The 21,709-nt window shown below is 44.1% G+C and overlaps 1 long non-coding RNA gene across 2 annotated transcripts in view; it reads right to left on the reverse strand.

The window, feature by feature from the left end:
* Window positions 1–952: 952 nt before the first annotated feature.
* Window positions 953–21,709, reverse strand: part of LOC103556877 (uncharacterized) — a 43,391-nt gene continuing 22,634 nt past the window's right edge. The window contains exon 6 of one of the 2 annotated variants that reach the window (XR_011534951.1): window positions 953–1,508. This is a non-coding gene — a long non-coding RNA (uncharacterized lncRNA). Of the gene's footprint in view, window positions 1,509–8,203; window positions 10,240–21,709 lie in introns of those variants that run through there. The other variant, XR_011534952.1, reaches the window with a different exon arrangement.

A 21,709-nucleotide genomic window follows, 5' to 3' on the forward strand; every position in this document is an offset into this window, starting at 1 on the left:
CCGTCTCTCCATCTACGTATGACATGGGACAAGAGACTCAGAAGCCAGCTAGAACACTCAAAAATTATAAGCGAAGAAAAATAAAAATAATGGTGAAAGAATAATTCATTTTTCTTCAGACTGGCTTTCACTCTGAAAGGCTTGTCAGACTGAACTGCGTTCATAAAACCATCCTCGAATTTCCGTTAACATCTTTTTGCCAAGTCACTAATACCCACCGTGGTATTTATGAAACAGTGGGAACCTATTTCGGGGTGACAACTTTCTCTGCTTCTGAGTGTGTAAAAACCCTAAAGTCCATGGAGAAAAAAATCCTCAAGCCGTTTGAAAAATAAGTGCAACATATTCATTCGCAAAATGTTCTTTTAAATGTAGAATTTATAGCTAATCTCCTTGTTTAGACAAATGTCAATGTTGTTAAAGATTATTATCACTCAGGAGACTTCTGGATTTTTGTTGAGGCTCTTAATTACACCAGGTTTAATCCACTTTAATGCCAGATGTCTAGATTAAAAGTTAAGCATATAGACAATAATCTTTTTATCTGGTGTGGTGCCTCCGAAGGTTAGTGCTATTTTAAATGGCTGCACGTGACCTAGTTTGGTCCAATGAAAGGAAAGTTTGGGTGTGATACCTGTTTTAAAGTGCAGAAACTACAGCGGCGACATCAGGTGCGTGCCAGAATTAGCCACAAGGCAAGTTTGTTCTTGGAGCTCCAGCTCCTCTGGTCATGCTCTCCTGGCTATAGAATGTCTCTCTGCATGTGGATTACGAGGGTTTTCACAGACATTGTAAGTTTTCCCAATATTGCAAGAAAAGATATTGGTAAGCAACAAAGGAAAGGCTGCCTACACCCGCTAACATACCCTGAGTCTGAAAAAGCGCGTTTGGATTCAACCGATAAAGGTTCAGTGGTTCTGTAAATTGGCTATAGGGCTTCATAAAACCTGGGAAACACAGACGTATTTTTATGTTAGCTTTTCAAACAATCTGTGTGCCTCCAAGACTTTCTCCATTTTCTTTATTTGCCATTCGTGTTCATATTATGTTTAGACCTCAATGACCAGCTTCTGCTGATATTATCACTGTTGTAAAAATTCCTGGTCATGAAGACTAAAACGCTAACTGTCTTCCCTCGTGATAGCTTCCGTCTGGGCTTACTGCAGACTGAACCGGCACGTGAAGTACTGTCCACTCCCAGCATGCTCCTTGCTGCCTCCATCCCGTTGCGACCATCAGGGAGCAGCTAGGTGCTATTCACTGACCACCTCTGCCCTTGGAGCACCTTCTCCAAACAGAAGAGTCTCATTTAACGTTGAACTTGACTTCAAGTTTTCATCTCTCAGTGGTGAAATCAGGAGTCATTGTGCAGTTAATCTTTCTTAGGATGGCATTGCTAATTTAATCATCTTGGAGCGGGGTGGGCGTAGGGACTATAGACACTCCAGTAGATAGTACTGATATATCTTCGTTTACTCAACAACCTTCCACTAGACATCACCAAACCCCTGAAAGTAAGAAAAATTTCATTTGATCCACTGTTCAGATGTACAAATTGAGGAAGACCATATGAACCAACAATTTGTTCAGGGTTGCGTAACTGCTAAATGGTGGCCCAAAGAACGGTGATCGCTTTTATCGAAGGAGCAAGGAGAAAATATATTCACTTTAGGATGCAAGTTAGCTCCTAAAATAAGTCCAAGGACTTGAATCTCCTCAGCCTCTGCAGCTAAGTTTGGAGAAAATACTTTACCTTAATAGATATCAGGATACAGCAGGACGGAAATAGAACATTCAGAACTAAAGGAAACGCTGGCTTTAGAATTCAGGCTGTGCACAAGAAAAATTACTTTCTTGTCATCTTCGCCATTTTAATTGGTATTGCTGGTTGCTATATAAATTCAGTTCATGGCCAAGGGTACTGGAGATATTAGTTCTTGCTTGCTCTTTTTTTAAACACTGAGAACCATGCCATGTCTGTGTTTATATGGGATTTTGGACATGACCGCAATTTTGCTCAAGCAACCAGAGAAAGATTTGAAATTCTTTGACTCCAGGGAAAAGAGCAAAGAAAGTAGGGCCAGGGCATCCTCTGTTGGACTTCACTTGAGAACTGAGGGAAATGGAGCTCCCGCAGGTCTGAGCAGTTCTGTGTAGTGACCCCTCCCCAACCAGGTACTTCAAAATGAACAATCCTGGTGTGTCGCAGACTCGGCAGAATCATCAAGATATTTTTCAACCAACCAACCTACCAACCAACCCAAACCCTTCTGTTCTCTGCCATTGGCAGAATCATCACAGATGATAATCACCATCAGTAGCATCATGTGAAACCAAAACACAATAACCTAACATTTAAGTGGAGAATGACCAGCTGGACAGACTCCTTGTTGACTGATTGACTAGATTCTCCATGAAGTCAAACATGGGAAATGGTCACTGGTGGATCAGCATGAGTCTCAAGGGTTAGTGGAATTACCAACGAGTGGAGATGGGGCAATGCATTCATCTATTGCTTTCCTTTTGTTAATAAGTTCATGGGATTTTATACTACATATTTATATTATATATAATATATTTCGATTTTTGTCTTGAAGTATGGAGCTGTGAGGGGAAGTAGAACCAAGTAGGATGCTTAGCTGAAGTCAAGTGGGGGCTGCAGGAAACCCTAAAGCAGAGTGGGAGGTGGGAAGGGCTAACCTCAAGTTAGAAACTAGGCCAAGAAAGAGGAAGGAAGGTGAGAGTCAAGAGATCAATCAAGTCGCAAATGCTCTTCATACCTAAAGACCAGAGTATAGTCAGAACAAATTCCAGAACAAAGGCTCAGGTTGATAGGTCTTGGAAAGCAATGAGGGGGTGGCATAGGGCTCCTTCAGTAAACATAAGCCCCAAAGGGGAGTATACATACTTGAAAGCATAGAGATGTAGGGGAATGTGGACCTTTCTGGATTAATTTTATAGGGTTTGGGAAAAGAGTGAAATGACAGTCTTCCGCAAGACCTGACTTCCTGAATTAGAGGGTTGTCCAGGGGTAACTATATCCAAAGTCTACTTGGATAGATTGCCTAGCTTCAGGAGGCGGTGGCTAGTTCCCTGGCCACTGCAGCCACATATCATGGGACATGGTCAGCAGGGCTGTGCCTTTACCAAGGGCCCCTTTGAACCACTTCCCGGTAGACAGATTGGATTAAACATTCAAGAACACGTCCCTTAGACCAGGATTGGGGTTTGAGAGGCCCCAGTCAATAACACACCTCTTCCTCACTTGAGTTCTAAGCAATTGAGAAATAAGACCGAAGAGGATGGCAGATGCAAGTCCTATGTGTTCCCGTTGTACAGGGAAAGTGAACTATACTGGAGAAAGTGGCTCCTCTCTGTGGGTAGGTGGGTTTCCTAACATTGACCCTGCTTGAGTAGATTTACCCATCTTATCATGGCCTCTGGCATTCCTGTGACTCTCCCATGGCGGAAGGGTGTGCTCTCTGCAGGTGGCTTCCTCCCAAGAGAAGGAGCTGGGGAAGGACGTGTCCGGTTTCTCTTTCCAGACTCACCTTACAGACTATTACCCTCCTTCTCCGAGAATGAGGGAGGAGATAGAGGGGGCCCAGAGCGCTGCATGGATGGTGCCCCCTCTGCACAGAAAGGGGAGGGACCGGGGAAGAAGTCCTCCCTCCACCAGCAGCCAGAAATCACCTGTCTTTCAAAATTGAGAAAAAAGTATAATTTAACGCTCCGTTCTCTAGAGGTGACCCACTGAAAGCTTACCTGGAAGCTCACTGTCTCCCTTGAAGAATTGGAAGGAGCACATAGGTGATACTAGATTATTCTAATCTATAAACTCTGGAATATTGCTACTTGGAAGTTGAGGTCTTTAGACCAAGTTATAGGGGCAGTTTGTGTGATATTGGCAGAATATCCCCAGATATTTCTTGTGGGTTGTGCTTGTGTTCATTGTTGATATTTTATTTGTATAATGCCACCTATAGAACTGTTTTTCGGTGCCAAAGACCCCAGAAGAATATATAGGAAGGTGTCGAGAGATCTACGAATTTCATGAAATGATTCGCAAAGTTTTGCATGTTGTTGTTCTGCGGGGGGAGAATGTCCATCGCTCTCTTCTGATTCTTAAATGACCTAAAGTGTAAATGCAGAGCAGAAACACCGTGGAGTAGAGGAGAAAACAAAACCATGTGAGAGTGAGGCGATGACGTGATGTCTGCCAGGAAAGGTGTTCTAGATGAGCCGAGAGTGAGCTCCAGAGCCCTCTAGACCTGCACAGGTAACCCAGAGGGATATTTCTACAGGGCGTCTGACGGCATTTAGATATACGTTTGTGTTATGTTCCGCTGGTTGTGTGCACACATCTTTTAAAAGTGAGATTCCAGTACCTGACTCCTTCATTTGTCCCAAGAATTTCTCTAATTAATTTTCCGTGATTATCTTGTCCAGATAGTCATTTTGAAGTAAGAAATTGGGCCTTTCTGGGCTACGTGCTGTGGCCTTTGGTGTTTAACAACAAATGTGATTCAAGGACTGGAGTCTGAAGTCAAGTGAAAAGAGACTGGAAATTCACAATTACCCCTCTTCCAAGATTGCAGGGGTGTCAGTGGGAAACCCCATCACCTGGTGGGCTCTTGGGAGAATCCTCATGACCACAGCAGTTGCCATCTTTCACTCATTCAGTGTTTGCCAGTCGAGGTCCAAGGAAATGCTTCTTTGGTGATCCTGAAAAATTTCTGTCCTGCCTTTCTTGCTCTCACTCTCTTTTTCTTTTTCACTCTTTTTCTTTCTCTATGTTTCTTCAATTCTATCTCTTTGTCTTTCTCCCCGCTCCCTCTCACACAGAAGATTCAGTTCTGTCTTCCTTGCAATGCATGGCTTCTCTTCTTTCTTCTCTTCCCTTCCTTTCTCTTCTCTTCTTTCTCTTTTCTTCCCTTCTTGGGTGAAGTGAGGGGCCTCGGGGTGATTCCAACAACAGAGAATCTGACAAGAAGCAAGTAAGCAGGAGAGAATATTTATCTGGCAAGTTTCTTAACTTCCTTTTGTCTCAATTTCCTGGTCTGAAAATAGGATGATGATGGTACCTACATGATGGACTGGGTGATGACTAAGTGTGATCATACGTATGATGTGCTAAGGACGGGGCTTGGCACATAGTAAGCAGGACGTAGGTGTCTTAGTCAACTCGAGCTGCCATAACAGAATACACAGACTGGGTGGCTTAGACTACAGACATTTAGTTCTCACAGTTCCAGAGTCTGGAAGTCCAAGACCAAGACGCTGGCAGATTCATCTCCTTGTGAGAGCTCACTCCCTGATTTATAGTCGGCTGTCTTCTCTCTGTGTCCTTACATGGTGAACAGAGAGAGCTCTCTGGTGTCCCTTCTTATAAGGGCACTAATCCCATCATGGGGGCCCCATCCCCATGACCTCATCTGAACCTACTTACTTCTGAGATTCCCCCCTCCACATACCATCACACAGGGGCTAGGGCTTCAATACACAAATGTGGAGGGGTGCAAACATTCCATCTATAACAATAACAATTGGCGTTGTGGTTATTTTTATTCAGATCCCTAGTCTGTGTCAGGCACTGCTCTGGGTACTGAGGACATACCAAGGAACAAGATAGACACACTCCCTGCCCTCCTGGAGTTTATAAACTGTTGCACGTGTGTGTGTGTTGGAGGAGTTTAATTGACACTTGGACCAAGGGGAACATTTTCATCAACGGCAACTTAGGAAAGGCCACTTCTTCTCCTCTTCTTTCTTCTTGTGGAAGAAATGCCAAAGGCCTTTGAGGAGCAGCCTTCCTGGGAGCTCTGTGAGCTGTGGCACTGCCATGCCCTACACCTGGGGACACTCTGATAGAAACATCCCAAGGGAAGTGTTCAGCAGGCTGACCTTCGGGGCCTGGGAAAGAGCCAGTGGGAGCCACAGATGTGGCTAGTTGTGACCTGTCACTTGCTGAGCCACGTAGTACCATGTTGGTGCATAAGCCTCCTGACTCCTTTTTGGACTGATTCTGCCAGAGTACGTATGTGACCAGTCCAGCCAGAGACTCCCAGAACTCATAATGCCACCATTTATCAAGAGTCATCTATGTGACAGCTACTCAGTTTGGTTCTGTGCACATAGATCTCAGTTAGTTTTCATAATAACCCCACGAGGTAGGTATTGTTGTTGACATTTTGTAGACGTGGGAACTGGGAATGTGAGGAGTCAACTGGCTGTTCCCAGTTCACACTGGTAATGAATGGGGACGATGGTTTCCAAACCTGGGTCTCACTGACTTGACTCCTGTGAGCTTCCCAGTGTACTGCGCTGAAGTTTTTAAGAATATTTTAAACAACCAGCTCTGTAGGAAAATTCACTTCTGGGCAGAATCCCCCCTGACACTGCGTGCTCACGTGTGCCAAGGCTGCTTGGATGATAGTCTAGTTAGAATGACAATTGGCAGGAAGGAGCTGAGAGTCTTCCAAACGACAAGTGTAATCATTGTGGGAGAATCTTTGCTAAGACACAGAAGCACACAAAGCCCTAAAGTGTGTGCATGCATGTACACACACACACACACAGAGATACACATGAACATACACATACAGAGCCTTGCAGAGTCAGAAAACACTGATTTGATTACTAGATGGTTTCTGGGGATGTGTCAACAGACAATTGTTGGAAGTGGAAGAAAGAAGACAGTCAGGAGGCCCCTGGACATATGGTTGCTGACACCAGTGTTGGCCCTTGTTGGGTGGGTACAGACCCCAAATCAACAGAGCTGACACGTTAAAGGGCTTTCACGTTTCCAGGGTCGGCTCCTGTGGCTCCCTCGTGGTCTGACTCTGAGCTTCGTTGGTACCTGCTGCAGCCCCTCTCCTTTCCAGTGGGTGCAGCTGATTCCTGGATTCTCTGAGGGCTTAAACTCCTCCCAGAGCAACCTCCATGGAGGGAGGGTGAGCGGACTCCACGGAGAAAGTCCCTAAGCCTAGATCGTATGTGCTTCTCACGTTTCCTTAAGTCACACTTAAGTACACAGGCAACTGTACTGGGTTGCATAGTGTCCCCCAAATTCATGTCCACCTGAAACCTCATATTGTGACCCTATTTGGAAATAAGGCCTTTGCAGATGTAATTAGCTAAGTGCAGATGAGGTCATACTGGATTAGAGAGGGCTCTAAGCACGGAATGGTGTCCCTAGGAGAAGAGAAGAGACACAGAGGGGAACGTCATGTGAAGACAAAGGCAGAGACGGCAGTGATGCACCTACAAGCCGAGGATTGCCGGCAGCCATCGGAAGCTGGGAGAGAGCACGAGTTATGTCAGCCCTAGCAAACTAATACAGCGAGGTTGATGCACTCATGGATTTAAGAGGAACCTGCAGATTTTAATGTATGGTGGATGCTTTTTATCTGTTGTTCACAGAATGGAAATAGACTCAGGGAGGAGCTGGTGGACGTGGGATGGAACAGAATCAGAGAATGAGAAATGGGTAAACGAGGAGGAGTGGACGGAAGGACAAAACCCTGGAGGTGTGGGATGGGATGCAGAAGAGCGAGCGGCTCAGGGAAGGGAGGAGCTGCCCGTCCTGAGCCCTGAGACCAGGATCACTGATAATAGCCATGATCGCAGACTTTCATGCGCTTACAATGAGCCAGGCCGGACTGTAGGCACTTCATGTATGCTGACTCACTGAATCCTTCCCACCACCCTGCGAGGCGGGTGCTGCTATTTTCCCAGCTTCGAAGGTGAGGCACACAGAGGTTAAGCAGCTTATCCATGATCCCACACTAGTGATTGACTGAGCCAGCATCGAACCAGGCACTTTGGGTCAGATCTCCCTACCAAACAGCTGTTCCCCGCTGCCTCAGTCTCTCTAAAACAGATACATGAACCTAAAACTGCTCTTAAAAAAAGAAGTCTTTAAAAACTTTAAAAAAAGGGGCTGGCCCGGTGGTGCAGCAGTTAAGTTCACACATTCTGCTTCGTCAGCCCTGGGTTCACTGGTTCAGATCCTGGGTGCAGATGTGGCACCGCTTGGCAAGCCGTGCTGTGGTAGGTGTCCCACATATAAAGTGGAGGAAGATGGGCACGGATGTTAGCTCAGGGCCAGTCTTCCTCAGCAAAAAGAGGAGGATTGGTGGCAGATGTTAGCTCAGGGCTAATCTTCCACACACACACAAAAAACTTAAAAGAACCCAAAAATCGTAGCTTGAATCTAATCATGGAAACATCAGACAAAGCCAAATGAAGGACATTCTTCCAAATAACTGGCCTGTACTCTTAAAAAATAACAAGGTCAAGAAACACAAAGAAAATCTGAGAAACTCTTCCAGATTAAAGGCAGTTCAAAAAAACAAGAAAATTCAGCGTCATATGTGACCCTGGATTGGATCCTGGACTGTGAAGAAATAAACAGCCATCATTTAGAGGCAACTAACAACGTTTGAATATGTATGGACTCTAAACCAGGCATAGTATTGTATCAGTGTTAAAATTCCTGATCTTGGGGCTGGCCCCGTGGCCGAGTGGTTAAGTTCGCACACTCCGCTGCAGGCGGCCCAGTGTTTCATTGGTTCGAATCCTGGGCGCGGACATGACACTGCTCATCAAACCACGCTGAGGCAGCGTCCCACATGCCACAACTAGAAGGACCCACAACGAAGAATATACAACTATGTACCGGGGGGCTTTGGGGAGGAAAAGGAAAAAATAAAAATCTTAAAAAAAAAAAAAAATTCCTGATCTTGATAACCATATTATCATTCAGGACAAGGTCTTTGTTCTTAGAAAATGTGCCATGAAGCATTTAAGGGTAAAAGGGCATGATGGTATCTCCAAAAGACCCTCAAAAAGTTCAGAGAGAGAGAGAGTCTGATAAAGTAAATGGCACACAATGTCAACAAGGATTCTGGGTAAAATGCATGTGGGTAAACAAGACTCCCCATATTATTCCTGTAACTTTTTTTGTAATTTTGAAATTATATCAAAATTAAAAGTTGCTCCAAAAATAGGGGCTGGCCTCGTGGTGTAGTGGTTAAATTCACATGCTCAGCTTTGGCAGCCTGGGGTTCGTAGGTTTGGATCACGGGTGAGGACCTAGCACCACTCGCCAAGCCATGCTGTGGTGGCATCCCATGTAGAAGAGAGGAAGACTGGCAGCAGATGTTAGCTCAGGGCCAATCTTCCTCACCAAAAAAAAAAAAAAAAAAAAAGTTACTCCAAAAATACATCTCGCAGAGAGAGGGGGGAAAAAAGCAGATATGCATTATATTATTGTATCCTTCTGCTCTCTCTTCTAGTAAAATGATGTCTAGGTGCCAGTTCAGCTTTGCCGAATCACCATGGTTCTGTCCAGCTGAGCTGGATGAGTTTAAGGGATAAACATGCCATCCCAATGGAGCCGGTCGCGACGTGGAACATCTTTAGGGGTGAGTCACTTCCTGCATCTCCACCTCCCATCTTGCCTATCGCCTCGTGCACCTCTGTGGCGCTCTGCCCGTTTTGAGGAGCTGAACCTCTGTTGAGTTAAAATGTTGGTAATTACGACAACAATACTAATGACCAAAAGAGTCATTGGCCACCTGCAAAATGAACATTTTCCCCGGGACCAATGCCCGGGACTCTTATTCTGGCATCTTGAAATGATCGTCTCAATTGCTTCCACAAATGATTTCTTTGGTGAGGAAAAAAATTCCCATGGAAGCCATCAGGATCAAAGTCGTCATTTCTGAGCTTTGCAGCAAGCGGGGCTGGCGAGGGGACAAAACAAACAGAGCGAGTCCAAGATAGAAGGCAAGGGCGCAAAGGCCGTTGGCGCTCTCATTTTTCTACTCTTCTGGGTAATTCGTTTATAGGTCAGAAATATTCACGGAGAACTGCAGTCCGTTTATAGAGGGCGATTCATGTGTTTGGCTTTTGAGCTTCTAGAAACTGGGGGTGGGGGGTGGGGGGGATGGGAGGTAGGAGTAGGGAGTAGCACACCTGCATCCTCCAGACACCTTCAAATCTACTCCCCTGTCTCTTCTCAGCTCCATCAATGCTTCCTCAGGGAAGCCCTCGCTGACTCCTCAATTAGGTAAATATCTCCATTATTCTGCAGCAAGCCCAGATGTTCCAAACACAGCATCCGCAGCCAGGCTCCTGGGCTCCTTGTCTGCCGGCGCCACATCCTAGCTGTGCTGCCTTGAGCAGTGGTGCAAGCCCAAGTGACTTAACTTCTCTGTGCTTCGGTGTTCTCATCTGTAAAATGAAATCAGTACAACAATTCCCGCCCAGGGTTGTTTGGGGTATTACATTAACATTTGAAAAGATCTTAAAACAGCGGCTGGCATGTCATAAGTACCTTAAAGACATTTGTTGAATAAAATAAGATACAACTTGGTGGTGCCATCTATCCTCTACTCCATATCACTTGAAATAGTTGCAATGGTGCACTTTTTATGAGCGTTTGATAATGCCGGCTCTCCCCCAAATTTATGGACAAGGCAGTGTTCATATTTCTCACAAGTGTATTTCCAGCATCTGGGGCAGCACCTGGCACAGAGTAGAGAATCTTTGTGAAATGAATCAATCAATGAATGAATCAGTCATGAAGCCTTTTCTACACCTGAGGTCGTGGGATGATGAACACCTTAGAGGGAGAAATGACCAGGGACACGAAGGATCAAGGACGTGGAACAGAACAGATGGTGCGAAGGGAGAAGGGACATAGAAAGGGGGAGTGGAGGATGTGGCCATCATTGTCCTGTTCTAGAATTGTGTCCAGGGTTAGTTCTTTAATGCTCCTATCGTGGGAGTGTCGTTTACTATATGAATGTGCCAAACAGACTGGGAAGATGTCTGGTCAGTCTGGGTGTAGTGAAGAATCCAGAATTTCTATGTGGAGCACGTCTCAAGGGGATGGACCGCCACCGTGGGGAACTTGAAAGCGCCCACGCATTGCACTTCATGGATGCCTGTGTAATTGTCAACTGTTCCCGTCGCAACACAGGGAGCATGACAGAGACGGCTGAGTCCCCCTTCGCCACCTCTTGGCACGGCCACCAAACCCAGAAATCCTTTTCTGTAGCGGCCTACTCAGATTTCGGAATCGGGGGTCTCTTAAAATCAGTGTGGCCACATGCGCTGTGAAGAAAGAAGTGCATTATCTGGAAATGTATCTTGTGGCGTGGCTTTTTGCGGAAAGGACAGAAGAGAACAAATGATTCATCAACAGATTTCAGACAATTTGGTCTCCCTCAGAAAGCCTGGAAAGAAAAGATAACAAACCAAGGGGGAAAATGAGAGGGAGAGTTTGCATGAGGAAACCTGGCCTTCTGTACCAGAAAGCTAAAGGTCTTCAGTAAGAGATGTGAAAAATGGATTGAAAATGGGGATGAATCATCTGAAATGGCATCCTTAGGAAATTGGTTTGCAGTTTCACAGGGGAAACGGGCCCCATGAAATGACTACAATAAGGGCTTTGATATAATAAATGTGTTTTCTTTGTGTGTGTGCCTGTGGGTTTTGAGCTTCAAATGCTGATGAAAAGTTGGTCATGGTTATATAATATCTACTCCAGGGTATGACGCTTGAAACACAAGGTTACTAGCCCTTTGGGACTCATTATATGCAGGAAATTCTTTTAGGATCTAAAAAGACCAGGATTGGTGTCTTGAAAAATTCTCTCCGAAGGTCCGTCCATAACTGAGCTGAGCTCTGTGGGAACTGGAGATAAAGATGCTTTTCCAGCACCAAACCAATTAATTATCCTCCTGCGATACTGGCCTGCTCAGGCTTCTCTCTCTGCCGTTTGCCCTCGTGTCGTGGAGCCCTCCTATCCTTTCATCTTTAAGGTTGCAGATCGTTTTAAGAGTAAGTTTCCCAGGTTAGGAAACATTTCGGCATCACTGAATCTGGCTTCTGAGAATGTCTAACGATCTCTGACAGCTTTTGGGGAAGACGGTGAATATCTCAGTTTCTGAATATGACAGAGCAGCCACTGTGAGGCACTTATCAAAGGGCGTTATCAAATTAATTTATCAAATTAGCTTTCCATCAATTTGTAAAACAGTTAAACTTTTTATTGAAATATTGCACACACACACAGGAAAATGCAGAAATTGTCCACGGGCAGCTTGATGAATTTTCGCAAAGTCAACAGCACCAACGTAATGACGGCCCTGGTCAGAGGGTAGAGCGCTCACAGGACTCCAATGTCCCCCTCTGTCCTCGCCTAAGGCACAGCCACATCCTCCTCCCTACTGAAAAAACTACAGTCTCCTGACTTTTGTCATCATCAAATAGTTTTGCTTAATTTTAAACTTTATGTAGATGGAATCCCAAAGCATGTGGCCTTCTCTGTCTGAGTTGTTTCTTTCAACTTTGTGAGATTTTTTCAAGTTGTTGCATTTACCTGAGTTGGTGCATTTTTGATCTTATGAGTGCTTTTTATGACTATCCTACTCTTTATTCACTCATTCTACTGTGGGTGAACAGTTAGGTTGTTTTCAGCTCTGGGCTATGGGGAATGGTATTTCTAAGAACATTCTTATACATGTCTTTTGGGGCACGAATCTACATTTCTATCCCTAGGAGTGGCATTCCTGGATCCTAAAGTATATAGAGCTTTATTAGATAATGCCAATCTTATTTCCATTGGGGCTGAACCAATTTACACCCCACAGCAGTGTGTGAAAATTCCAGTGGCTCCATGTTTTCACGAAAACTTTTTTTTTTTTTTGAGGAAGATTAACCCTGAGCTAACATCTGCTGCCAATCCTCCTCTTTTTGCTGAGGAAGACTGGCCCTGAGCTAACATCTGTGCCCATCTTCCTCTACTTTATACGTGGGACACCTGCCACAGCATGGCTTGACAAGCAGTGCCATGTCCACACCCGGGAACCGAACCAGCAAAGCCTGGGCTGCCGAAATGGAACATACGAATTTAACCGCTTTGCCACCCTGCCAGCCTGACGAAAATATTTCTATTGTCTGTCATGTTGATGGCAGCAATTCTGGTGAACAGGTGTGTCTCACTGTGATTTTCATTTGCATTTCCTTGATGACTAATTATGTCGAAGACCTTTTTTATGCCCTTATTGGCTATTTGCATATCTTCTTTGTAAAATTTCTGTTCAAGCCTTTTGCCCATCTTTTCATTGGGATGACTGTCTCATGGATTTATTTTTAGGAACTACTTTACGTATTCTAGGATACAAATCTTTGGTTGGATATATGTATTTCAAATGTCTTTTCCCACTCTATGGCTTGCCTGTTAACAATCTTAGTGTCTTTTGATGAATATGCTTTCTGATTTTAATTTCATTTATTTTTTTAAAGTCACTTTTTAATTTTTTTCTATGCTAGTTTCCATATCCCATGGGGTTTTAACCGTACTGACTTTGGTATCTTCCAGACGCTTTCTTAATTGTAATGCAGTCCAATGTAACAATCTTTTCTTTATCATCAGGGCTTTCATATAATATAATGAAGAACAAATAATCCCCTTCCTCTCACTCCCCCCAAATTCACCATTCTGGAAAACATGGGCAAGTCCCTTCACCAAATTCTTTTTTTTTTTATTCCTGAGGAAGATTTGCCCTGAGCTAACATCTGCTGCCAATCTTCCTCTTTTTTTTGTGTGTATGTGAATCCCCACCACAGCATGGCCACTAATAGATGAGTGGTACAGGTCTGTGCCGGGGATCCGAACGCCAGGCTGCCAAAGCTGAGCACACCGAACTTAACCACTAGGCCACTGGGGCTCCCCTCAAATTCTGAATTGTGTATGTGACCAGTTTCTCACTAATGGAGGGACCAGTATATGCCAAGCAAATGCCATTGATTAGAAAAGAAGATGAGCAGCATTTGCTGCAGTGAAGGAGGCAACAGCATGGTATCAGAGGAAAGTGGGGTTCAGAGACAAACCAAATGGGGTGTATGCCCTTTAAAAAACCATTACCATTTGCATGGGTGAGGTGTAATTAAAATGGACACGCAGGCCTACTCAGAAGGCAAAATGAGAATAGGTCAAGGGAGTGGGGATGAGGCGTGGGATGAGTTTGGGAAGTGTCCTCTTTCGGCTTGATAGAGACCCGTTTGCCTGGGTGAGCACTGTCTATCCACCTGCACACCTGAGCCCCTTTGCACACGGCCTGACTCAGGAGGCAGCCACAGCACGGTGCAGGGACTAGTTCACCGTCTCGAGGGGCCAGCCCTGGCTTGCGTTGGTATTCGATTTGCCCAAGTCTTGTTGGCTGTGTCCTTCCATCTGGATTTACTCCTCTGTGCTTTGCACAAAACAGGTACATAACACTTACGTGTTGCTGTTCTTTGTGGTCCATCAGTGTTAATAAACACTGGCATCCCATTAAATAAAATCAGTTCAGTAAAAAGTTATCAAGTACTTGCAGTGTGGAAGGTACTGCAGGAGAGTCAAACAATGATTAGACCAGACCCCTGAGCTAAGGTAGTTGAGTCTAACATTTGAACTTTTTTTCATTGCATTGAATTTTTAAAGTATCTTAGTAGATATTAAAGTTTATAAACAACAACAAAAAAATAAAGCTAAGTGGGGCGAAACTCCACATAACGAATCAGTGGCAGAATCCTGGTCAGAAATTAAGGTTTCCCGTCCTGGGTCCTGACTTCTGCTGTGACCCCTCTGATGGTCCAGTGCTATGCTGTGCAAATGTTATCCCAGCCGACCGTGGTACCAGCATCATCTTCCCTCCTAGGACACGAGCTATGGCCTACAGCTCTCTTTTTGCTTCGCTCTGTATGACTGTTCTTAGCTCATGGCACCTTACATGAATGAGAGTCTTCTCTCATAAAATGCTACCGGATACAGTTGCGGGCTGTATGTTTCATTAAATCCCGTCTGAATTACGGGCTTTTCTTCGGAGAGGCATGGCAGGGGAAGAAAGCCATGTTGCCACACTTAGCTGTCTCTGAAGCATCTGAAAGGGGGTGCAGACTCAATTCAATGTTTCAGTTCTCAAAAGCCCGGTTTCCGCATCATGTGGGAATCCATCTATCATTGGCATTTTCAACATGTTCAAAGACCATGTCGATTTGTTCAGACAGACCACTGGTCCCCAGAGTGGAGTGTGTACACCCCGGGAAGTTTACAAGACTATGCCCAGGGCCGCAGGGAGAACTTATTAAAACTCGTATTTCTATTTTCATCTCATCCCTTCAAAATGTCTATTCCTGCATATGTTCTATAACATATATATTATTTCATATCCACATACAAGTACACATACACACATATACCTTATGTATACACTTTAAAGTACATGTTTTGGGTAGTCTGTACTCAATTTAATTTAGTTAATGAATGCACAGTCAGTAAAGTTTAGAGACCACTGTCAAAGACTGTGATTAAAATAATCAATCACTAGACAGACAAACAGGATGGTTGATCTTGACCATGAAGCATGGTAGAAAAAGCCTGAGATTTGAAGTCAAACCAAACTTAATTATTAGCCAAGTTATATCTTTTTATTTTAATCTGCTCTCATGTGTCTGCATCAAGGTGACATCATCACAAATGCCACTGAGAAACAAACTCCCACAGGTACTTTTCTTGGGTCTTTTGAGCGAGGCATCCAGAGTGGTCCGGTATATTAGAAAATAAAGATTTATAATAAGGCAGTGGCTGAATGACAAGCTGCTCAGTTGTACGGCTTTTGCATACCGAGTGAGGGCCAGTCACATTCTATGAGGAAAAGTGTCCTCCGAGTATTTCCACATGTTTTTAACGAGACTCAGACATCTAGGTCTCTTTACTCAATAACTGCCAGGACATAAGAATTGGAGTGTCCAGGGGCTGGTTCTAAACCATTTAAAGTTACTCCCCATCTCAGCAGTCATGAGCCATCCTCCACCGCTGCAATTCTCAGTCCTGACATCCTCAGAGTGGCGGATGCTGGTTCCAGTGTGCCTCATGAGAAACAGCACACTGGGCAGAGAACCTAGCTCTTGGTGACAGGTATAGGCATTCGCAAATAAATATCCTCTTTCTCCACGGGTCCTCAGAGGTCCATCCAAGGAGCACAAATTCAAAAGCTCCCATTGGTGAAATCAGGAAGACGGACTTTCTTTTGCAATGACTAATTTGTCCATCTTTAGCCACCCAGCTTCAATTCCTGAGGCTCAGGTGTCTTTCTCCTTTACACCTCTAGCCCTATCTCTTGAACACTGATGTTGACACTTAGATTAGATGGAATCAAGATGAGGTAAGCTGTTAGACAGCATGGATAACCTGGATGGCGTGTAATCCACGAAATGGAGGAGGTTATTTAAGTAATGAATTGCCAGTAATGCACTTGAGGCAGAGAGCAATTCTGTGTGATTTCAGACTCCGAACTGCAAAATACTTAGGGAGACCTCAAATTTGGCCACACGCTGGAGTCTTAGGTTATACAGTCCTGCTCATTGTGTACACGCCACATGATTTTCTGGGTTTCAATGTTGCCTGTTGGCGAATGATCAAAGGCCTGTTGATTGGGAAATAAAATTCACTTTGATGGCCCCAAAGGGACTCTTGTATGGACTTAATGTTTCCAATGGCTTTTTCAGTGACTTTGTCACTCACAACACAGTTTTTTTCTGTGCGAAATATGCAAAGATGCATATTTTGTCTGAAATTTCAAACCAGAAGACAAGTGAAAGAGGATTCTTTCAGATTAGAGTTTCTTAAAAACTACATGAGGATAAAAAGGACCAAAAAGGTTTTTAAGGGCCAATACGTGTTCACAGTGAGGGAAGAACAACGACTACATTCATGACATGGGGTTCCTGTTTTGACTTGTATTCCTAAGGTTAATGGTTTTCCTAACTTTACGTCAGTGCTATTCATGATTTCCAGTAAAGGAAGGCGAGCATCAAGTCACAGTCTTTTTGAATTCCACAAGCCTGGCGCTTCACCCAAGGACAAAGGTGTTCAAATACACTTCGTAGGTGTAGGCAGTCAGATCCTTCTCAGAGAATGAGAGTGACGCAGGAAAACGATACTTGCAGGGCTGGCCCAGGGGTGTAGTGGTTAAGTTCACGCACTCCACTTCGCTGGCCCAGGGTTTGTGGGTTCATATCCTGGGCGCGGATCTACACACCACCCATCAAGCCACGCTGTGGCAGCACCCCACATATAAAATAGAGGAAGACTGGCACAGACGTTAGCTCAGGGCCAATCTTCCTCACCAAAAAACTACACTTGCAATTTGTTAAGTGAGCACCCACGTCTCAGCAATCCTGGTCTCTTCTTGACTCTGTCCCTGATGGTTACGTAGTCAATAAATGCATAGTAAGCTGATGAGATAGGAGAAAGTGCTTTGATTTTAATTTTTTTAGATATATAAAAGAGGAAAATATCCCTAGCAAGTAAGAAAATTGAGAGTCCCAGGGCCCTGTGTGACAGAACACCTCACACATTTGGATGTAGGGTCTTAGTGTTGTCTATTGCAGGCAAAGCTGTAATGTGATTTTGTGTAAAAAGCCGCAGCACAGAAATCAGTGAGGGTTCCCATATCTAGGCACCGTTATTGGCCACTTCATTCTGCATCATTGTCTGCAGATTTCCTCCGAAGTATAGGTTCATGGGCACTCCTGTCCCTAGGGACATTTCCCAAAAACCTTTCCCAGCAGAACCTACATGTGTGGGAAACCAAGTTCGTGTTACGGGAACCTGAGAGGCCATCATCCATATTTTACATTCTAAGTGTCATATCTTGCTAACCTCTCTTTGGGGTCAATTCATGCAACTTCTGAGCAATTTCCTGTTTGTCACAAGTCAGTAACTCCATAATGTGTGATCATTCCTAGTTGTCTTAAAATGACAGCAATACTAATATTGTCATGTTGTTTTTAATAGAGACGTTATCTGTGTGTGCAGCATTTCCATTCACAGCTCTGCTGCCCTTAATCTGTTCCTTCCTTAATTTGCTCATTCATCAAAAGTTTCCCCTGATGATTTGTCATCTGTGCCACTTAGGTCTGCCACAAGTGATTTAAGAATAGTTCTGGAGAGTTTCAAGAGAATGCTGACAGCTAAATACAACAGTGTGATACGTGCATTAGGATCTCAGGATGTGGACCAGGTGTGTACATTCGGTCATATGCTTTATAAGATTAAAAAGAGGAATTATAATTTCCGAGTATGTTAGATTAGCAAACAGTCAAAAATCACGGCTTCTGTGCCTGCCTTCCCCATTGCTGGCCTGGTCGATCCAAGACACATTCAGCAGAAACCCAAGTGGAATGTTATCCCTTCATGGCGGCTTATTGCAGAAATTTCCTACCCTCTCCCTTGTTGTCTCCTACAATATGGAATGGAGCAAGGATGAGAGCTGGACACCCCAAACCTTCAAAGACTGTGCCAACTCCCTTGCTGCTAATAGAACTCTGTTGATGAAGGAGTTTAGCAAAAAATCTTGGCAAAATGGTATGATAGATTATATAATTGTTACCCTTTGAGAATCCATCTTGTAGGGGGTACAGCTTATCCCAGTAGGAAACTAAACCCCAGAGTGGTGACTACTATGAAGCTGGACTAAGTTTCAGAGGTCAGTTACGCTGTGGACGGAAGGCTGAGACCCAGGAAGTAGGTGACTTCCCCAAGGTCATTCAATAAGTTAGGGAGGAAACCAGGAGGCAGAATGGAAATTTCTGACTTGAGTCCACTCTACCAGGTTGCCTCTTTGTCCTGCACATTTCTTCATTTTATAAATGTTTAAAACTTTTTGTCAACTTTATCCATGTAGGTAACTCTGTTGGATGGTGTGGCACAGTGTATGGTGGTTAAAGATGGGGTTCTATATTTGGACAAGCTAGGTTTCAATTATGGGCCCCTACTTCTTTGCTCTGTGACTTAAAATCTTCAAACTTCATTTATCTCTAAAATGAGTGTTGTGAGTTCTAAATAGTTTTATGCATGCCTACCATGGTGCCTGGGACATCTGATTTTTTTTTTAGATGGAATTTGTAGAGGGTCGACAAATAAAATATCTTTCCGAAATATTTGCTCTGAATAGACATGGTATTTAGCGACCTTTTTATTTTCCAGCTGGGAAGTGTAGAGAGATGCTGAGTAATGTTCTCTGACCTTAAATATCATCTAAAAACATCTAAAGTCCAGATATTTCAAGTTCTAGTTCTTTGTATGTCTACAAGTACCAACATTCTTGCGTGCTTTCTGTTTCTGTAAATACCCCAGTGCATCAGAGTTTGAGACGCAGATGGGACCTCTGCGCCTCTCTATATGGGGAGGCAGGAGAGACTAATGGTTGAAGAAATGCATTTTGATGTTAGGTGGTCTGGTTTCAAGTCTCATCTCTAGAAGCCTAGAACGTGCTTCTGAAACTCTAAGCCTCAGTTTCCCCATGTAAAAAATGCAGCTAATAATATAATCTACCTTATGGAGTTGTGGTGATCATGAAATGAGTGAATAGATAGAAAGCATGTCACTTGGTACCTGGCACACACAAAGTCTTCCAAAAATGGTAGCCATCAGGATTACTATCTATTCCAGCTCCTTGATTCTTCAACTATTATAACCACAGCCCAGAGGACTTCAGCAATTTGCCAAAGACCACACAGCCAGTTAGTGGTAAAACCAGAGCCATAATCCAGATTTCCTGCCTATGAATAGGGGATTTATTACTGCCTCTGGTCCAAAAAAAAATCAGCCTAAAAATATGGTATAATTAATCTATAATTAATTCTCAAAGAGCAGTGATCTCTCTTGATTTTGAAGAGTACTACAAAATGCAGGGGAGTGCCACAAGTTGGAAATGTTTTTCTTGAGCTTGCATAATGCCTGAGAACCTTCCTCAGAGGCTTCAACCACGTGAATTAGAGAACTGGGCTACAGGAGGCCCAAAGATATTAAATAATATTACAGTGTAATGTCCCGTCTCGGGAATCTTGGCTCTAAGAAGAAATAAAGCGTCTCTGGTTGATAAGAAGATGGAGCCTCATGAGAGAACTATAAGTTGAATTCCATACAGCCAAGGCTTACGAATTCATAGTTATAAAGAGTCTCTGAAGGGTGGAAGAGGAGAAACGTTTCACTTTCTTGTATATCAAAATAGTGGTTGTCTCCAAAACGGTAAAGTTCCATGATTCATGACACTGCCATAAGACAGAGCTGCATAGAAAGAACAGAATTTGCTTAATTAATGGGACTCGTGATCCTAAGATATCATTGGGCCATCTGTTGTCATAGGAGATGGTCTGGACCAGTAGTGTGCTACAGCCACCTTGCACTGGTTTGTGACAACTGATGGGGACCATCTCTTCCCTATCTGTATTCAGTGACATCTAGTTGGTCACTTGAAATTAATGGTGGGAGAACTTACACCATGGAAATTGGCCAATGCCAGGGGCTTTTCCCCCACACCACTGAGGCTACTTTATTTTTATTGCTTTCCCTGCTCAAACTATCCTGGTCCAGTAGGAGAGAGAAAGAAAGAGAAACAGGGAGGGAACCACTCTGTTTTAATATTAGTCCAGCACTATTCAGGGGTTGTAATTCAGGGATGGCTTTTGAAAGTGTGCTCCCTGAAATGGATTCTGAAAAATCTTTCCAAAGTTGAATTCTCTGTGGTTTATTCATCTTCTCTAAAACAGAACAACAAAACACCAAGAGTAAATCATATTGTGGGAAAAAGAAATGCTAGCCGGTAAAATATAAAAGGCTCAGATATCAAAGTTAGAAATGGAAAACGCTGTGTCAGGGGAAGTTTTTTTGGATTTCTGCCCTTTGGGGGCATTGAAATCTGGGGAGAGTAATGGAGCAGGGACGACCCACAGTCTCGTCATTTAGATTACAGGCTTCTGGGGTTTAGAAGAGGCTCAGTGAATAATACATCGTGCCCCACTCTCATGTGGAATGGGCTAGACAGAGTCACAGGAGTCATGCAGATGGAGATTCAAACGTCTCCTTCACCACTCACACAGAGGCGAAGCGAGCGTCAGCTGGTTTTGCTAACTCTCTGAGCTTATAGCCCAGGGCCCTCTAGGACCAGGTCAACCAGGACCCCATCTCTTATCAACAGAGTGATTAGGAATTGCCTTTCAGAAAATCTGCAAAGTCATGTAGCCAAAGCATGCACACAAGAGGAAATCTGGACCTGAGATGACAGTGGAACCAAAGATCCTCCTCCCCATGGAACCAAAGGACCGGCACATGACCAGCGCTGAAAAGCCAGACTCTTATCAGAAGCGAGGGGGTCCTTCATTCAGGAACATCTGGTGTTAAAATTCCTTCCCCACCTCATCATAAACGTTTAGAAAACTCACCGATCGAAACCTGTTCCACCAGCGTTTCCTTGTGCCAGCCTGTTCTCCCTAACCTCTTAAATTTCACCCCAAATCCTGAGTCGGAGAGATAGATCTGAGGGCACACACCCCCGTCTCCCTGCAGACTGATCCTGCAGAATAAAGCTGATCTCTTTTCCCAAAGGCTGATGCCGTAATTAATTGGCTTTTTATGCGCTTTGGGCAAGAGAACCCCAATTTTGTGCGGTAACAAGCTCACCTGCTCAGATTCCCGCTGGAACAGCTTGGGCCTCTCACCAAGCACAGAGGAGCAGAAAAGAGTTTTGCTTCCTGTGGACCACTGGGTTCCCTAAAGTGGGAAGAACTGAGCCAGAAGGCCCAGTGCCTTCTCCCAAACTCTGCTCAAACAGATACGCCATTAATCTTTTCTTAGAAAGAAGTAAGA

This window comes from Equus przewalskii, chromosome 30 (assembly GCF_037783145.1).
Source record: "Equus przewalskii isolate Varuska chromosome 30, EquPr2, whole genome shotgun sequence".
NCBI lineage: Eukaryota > Metazoa > Chordata > Mammalia > Perissodactyla > Equidae > Equus > Equus przewalskii.